Source organism: Sinocyclocheilus grahami, unplaced genomic scaffold (genome assembly GCF_001515645.1).
Source record: "Sinocyclocheilus grahami isolate Dianchi unplaced genomic scaffold, SAMN03320097.WGS_v1.1 scaffold1234.1, whole genome shotgun sequence".
In the NCBI taxonomy this organism is placed as follows: Eukaryota; Metazoa; Chordata; class Actinopteri; order Cypriniformes; family Cyprinidae; genus Sinocyclocheilus; species Sinocyclocheilus grahami.
Window position 1 is genome coordinate 202,486 of NW_015506413.1, and position 5,677 is coordinate 208,162.

Consider the following 5,677-nt stretch of genomic DNA (forward strand, 5'->3'; position numbering starts at 1 on the left):
TCAAAAATATCTGAATTTGTGTTCCGAAGATGAACGGAGGTCTTACGGGTGAGTAATGACAGAATTTAAATTTTTGGGTGAACTAACCCTTTAAGTGTTGCATTTTATGGACTTTCGTGTATTGAAGAATACACGTCAGCATGTATTGTTAGTTCAATTATTTGTGATATAGCAAAAGAAATTCAATTTTAATGTGTTATTTGTTGCCTTTGTATAGTTATCTAACAAATGTATCTAAATACTTTTTAAATTTGCTTGTCGTTTTGTTGCAACTGATAATCATCTTTAGAGTATGATTTACAGGTTTGGTTTTTAAAGTGGGGAAGAATGATTTGCAAGGTTCAATACCTGAGCCAAAAGAAGTATGTTAAGATAGGGGAGGCTTGCTTTGAGATTTTCATCGCTGAAGGTAGGTTTTTTTTCCTCAAAAATGAAAAGGTTTTGCATATGTGTTAACTACATTTTGATAAATGTTTTACTATTTAAAAAAAATTATAATTTCAATAGCCAGAGAAAAGTTCTCCATACAACAAGACAAGACCCTGACAGTGACGGACGATGGAGGAATAGAGATTGATGCTGATGTGTTTCCAGAGTTGGTGACCAAGGATGTGTGCTTGGTCATTCATGGTGATTCTAATGAAGGTATGTCTTGTGCAAGAATGAGATTAGATTGACCAAGTTGTAGGCTATCATAAAGAAAATTCTTGTGCCCGAATTAGCTAAAATATTAACAGTTATTAGGATTGTTGTATGTTATTGCATGTCTCTATTACAGTGTTTCAGCATGAAAGTCTTAAAAGTTTGTTAGTTTAATTGGCAAAACAAATGATGCTGACAAGTTTTCTCATTGTATCTCATAGGACTAGGGCTACATGATCAATTGTATTTCATTAATGATCATGATTTGAGATTCTCTTAAGCAAAAATACTATTATCATTGGGACAGACTTGTGTATGGATGAAATGGTTCTCGCCATGAAATATAGCCATAGATGCTGGAATGGCGTTAAGAAGAAAACAAACAAACAAAATTTCATGCTAGAGGTTGCCAGATGTTAAGATTTTGAATCACCCATTCATATAGCTAATCTGTACAGAAAGAATGCAGTGTGGTGCTTTTGTTTACTGTCAGTAATTATGAAGATATTTCCTTTTTCTCCTTTAATAGATATATCTGCCAAAACTTCATCAAGCCACTTGGACACATTCTCCATGTTGAGTAGAGAGGATAGTGAGAGTGATGAGCATACCTTGTCTAAAACAGCGTGCATGGACAACGAGGTGTTACAGGGTGCTTCAGCCAGAGATGTGAGGAAGGAGAGGTTTATTTATGTAGAAAGCATTAACAGCTTAATTAAAAGTTACATCTATTCATGATCATTCCCATTCTAGTTTCTGATGTATGAAGGACAATATAAGGACTTAATTAAAGGGGTAGATCACCCAAAATTTCTGCCATTTACTCACCCTCCAATTATTCCCTGTAGGAAGGTAGATCTCCAGCATAGATGCAAACTCCTCACCTTTCAGTGAATTATTATTATAATTTTTTTTTTTGTTAGTTAAAAATAACAGTTTTGGACATACAAGGTAATAAAAATAACCTTAAAGTAACTACAAAACAGCATGTAAATAAATATCTTTAAAATAAATTCTGTGTGGAGCATGCCCCCAATCCGTGCAATGTTCTCACATTTTTTCCCCCTTACCTGTTTGCATCTCTGTCCAGGAACAAGGTGGGCACCCTTGATTTAAACACTTGTGGCTCAATAGGAGTTAGTTCTCTTTAGAGAGAATGTGTACAGTTGAGACAACATGTACAGCTCTGAACTATTATATATTATTATATTACACACACACACACTCGCATATGTATATATACACACACACACACATATATATATATATATATGTATATATATATATACAGTAAGTATCGCTTTTTATTTCTCCTCTTTCCTACTACTAGTTTCGCTTCTGTTTCAGTTTTTATAACCATTTCTTTGTGTAAGTTGTTTCTTAGCATGTGTGTTTGGCAGTGTTATTTTTTAGGATTCCTGATAAACTACTGTCGTTTGATTTGTATTATTTGTTATTTATTTAAATTTTAGTTAAATTATGTCTGAATTTATTATGTCTGTGTAGGTCTTTTATTAAGTTTTAAGTTTTATTTAATTTGAGTTATTTTAATACTTCAACAAACTAAATGAAAATGAAATGTATATATTGAATTTATAAATGTGTACAGTGGGTACGGAAAGTATTCAGACCCCCTTAAAATTTTCACTCTTAACAATATTGCAGCCATTTGCTAAAATCATTCAAGTTAAGTTTTTTTCCTCATTAATGTACACACAGCACCCCATATTGACAGAAAAACACAGAATTGTTGACATTTTTGCAGATTTATTAAAAAAGAAAAACTGAAATATCACATGGTCCTAAGTATTCAGACCCTTTGCTGTGACACTCATATATTTAACTCAGGTGCTGTCCATTTCTTCTGAGCATCCTTGAGATGGTTCTACACCTTAATTTGAGTCCAGCTGTGTTTGATTATACTGATTGGACTTGATAAGGAAAGCCACACACCTGTCTATATAAGACATTACCGCTCACAGTGCATGTCAGAGCAAATGAGAATCATGAAGTCAAAGGAACTGCCTGAAGAGCTCAGAAAGTTGTAGAAAGTCAACCATCACTGCAGCCCTCCACCAGTCGGGGCTTTATGGCAGAGTGGCCCGACGGAAGCCTCTCCTCAGTGCAAGACACATGAAAGCCCGCATGGAGTTTGCTAAAAAAAACACCTGAAGGACTCCAAGATGGTGAGAAATAAGATTCTCTGGTCTGATGAGACCAAGATAGAACTTTTTGGCCTTAATTCTAAGCGGTATGTGTGGAAAAAACCAGGCACTGCTCATCACCTGCCCAATACAGTCCCAACAGTGAAGCATCGTGGTGGCAGCATCATGCTGTGGGGGTGTTTTCAGCTGCAGGGACAGGACGACTGGTTGCAATCGAGGGAAAGATGAATGCGGCCAAGTACAGGGATATCCTGGACAAAAACCTTCTCCAGAGTGCTCAGGACCTCAGACTGGGCCAAAGGTTTACCTTCCAACAAGACAATGACCCTAAGCACACAGCTAAAATAACGAAGGAGTGGCTTCACAACAACTCTGTGACTGTTCTTGAATGGCCCAGCAAGAGCCCTGACTAAAACCCAATTGAGCATCTCTGGAGAGACCTAAAAATGGCTGTCCACCAACGTTTACATCCAACCTGACAGAACTGGAGAGGATCTGCAAGGAGGAATGGCAGAGGATCCCCAAATCCAGATGTGAAAAACTTGTTGCATCTTTCCCAAAAAGACTCATGGCTGTATTAGATCAAAAGGGTGCTTCTACTAAATACTGACCAAAGGGTCTGAATACTTAGGACCATCTGATATTTCAGTTTTTCTTTTTTAATAAATCTGCAAAAATGTCAACAATGCTGTGTTTTTCTGTCAATATGGGGTGCTGTGTGTACATTAATGAGGAAAAAAAATTAACTTAAATGATTTTAGCAAATGGCTGCAATATAACAAAGAGTGAAAAATGTAAGGGGGTCGGAATACTTGCCGTACCCACTGTATACATAATAAACATACACAAAATACACACATATTACGTACACAAAAACTTTTATTTTGGATGTGATTAATCGCGATTAATCGTTGCCCAGCACTAGTTTGGATATATTAAAGGTTAAAATGAACAACTGATTTGTATACAAACATTTAAATTGCACTTAAGGGAGTTTTCTTTAATGAAACAATTATGTTTCCATTCTAATTTTTTTTTGGAAATATACAGTGGGTACGGAAAGTATTCAGAACCCCTTCAATTTTTCACTTTTTGTTATATTGCAGCCATTTGCTAAAATCATTTAAGTTAACGTTGAACTGTAAGGTCTTATATAGACAGGTGTGTGACTTTCCTAATCAAGTCCAATCAGTATAATCAAACACAACTGGACTCAAATGAAGGTGTAGAACCATCTCAAGGATGATCAGAAGAAATGGACAGCACCTGAGTTAAATATATGAGTGTCACAGCAAAGGGTCTGAATACTTAGGACCATGTGATATTTCAGTTTTTCTTTTTTGTAGGCTATCATAAAGAAAATTCTTGTGCCCGAATTAGCTAAAATATTAACAGTTATTAGGATTGTTGTATGTTATTGCATGTCTCTATTACAGTGTTTCAGCATGAAAGTCTTAAAAGTTTGTTAGTTTAATTGGCAAAACAAATGATGCTGACAAGTTTTCTCATTGTATCTCATAGGACTAGGGCTACATGATCAATTGTATTTCATTAATGATCATGATTTGAGATTCTCTTAAGCAAAAATACTATTATCATTGGGACAGACTTGTGTATGGATGAAATGGTTCTCGCCATGAAATATAGCCATAGATGCTGGAATGGCGTTAAGAAGAAAACAAACAAACAAAATTTCATGCTAGAGGTTGCCAGATGTTAAGATTTTGAATCACCCATTCATATAGCTAATCTGTACAGAAAGAATGCAGTGTGGTGCTTTTGTTTACTGTCAGTAATTATGAAGATATTTCCTTTTTCTCCTTTAATAGATATATCTGCCAAAACTTCATCAAGCCACTTGGGCTAATTCTCCATGTTGAGTAGAGAGGATAGTGAGAGTGATGAGCATACCTTGTCTAAAACAGCGTGCATGGACAACGAGGTGTTACAGGGTGCTTCAGCCAGAGATGTGAGGAAGGAGAGGTTTATTTATGTAGAAAGCATTAACAGCTTAATTAAAAGTTACATCTATTCATGATCATTCCCATTCTAGTTTCTGATGTATGAAGGACAATATAAGGACTTAATTAAAGGGGTAGATCACCCAAAATTTCTGCCATTTACTCACCCTCCAATTATTCCCTGTAGGAAGGTAGATCTCCAGCATAGATGCAAACTCCTCACCTTTCAGTGAATTATTATTATAATTTTTTTTTTTGTTAGTTAAAAATAACAGTTTTGGACATACAAGGTAATAAAAATAACCTTAAAGTAACTACAAAACAGCATGTAAATAAATATCTTTAAAATAAATTCTGTGTGGAGCATGCCCCCAATCCGTGCAATGTTCTCACATTTTTTCCCCCTTACCTGTTTGCATCTCTGTCCAGGAACAAGGTGGGCACCCTTGATTTAAACACTTGTGGCTCAATAGGAGTTAGTTCTCTTTAGAGAGAATGTGTACAGTTGAGACAACATGTACAGCTCTGAACTATTATATATTATTATATTACACACACACACACTCGCATATGTATATATACACACACACACACATATATATATATATATATGTATATATATATATACAGTAAGTATCGCTTTTTATTTCTCCTCTTTCCTACTACTAGTTTCGCTTCTGTTTCAGTTTTTATAACCATTTCTTTGTGTAAGTTGTTTCTTAGCATGTGTGTTTGGCAGTGTTATTTTTTAGGATTCCTGATAAACTACTGTCGTTTGATTTGTATTATTTGTTATTTATTTAAATTTTAGTTAAATTATGTCTGAATTTATTATGTCTGTGTAGGTCTTTTATTAAGTTTTAAGTTTTATTTAATTTGAGTTATTTTAATACTTCAACAAACTAAATG

At 34.9% G+C, this 5,677-nt stretch overlaps 1 pseudogene; it reads left to right on the plus strand.

Annotated features, from left to right (window-relative positions):
- Positions 1-327: 327 nt before the first annotated feature.
- The window catches only part of LOC107568315 (uncharacterized), a 10,836-nt pseudogene continuing 5,486 nt past the window's right edge, over positions 328-5,677 (plus strand).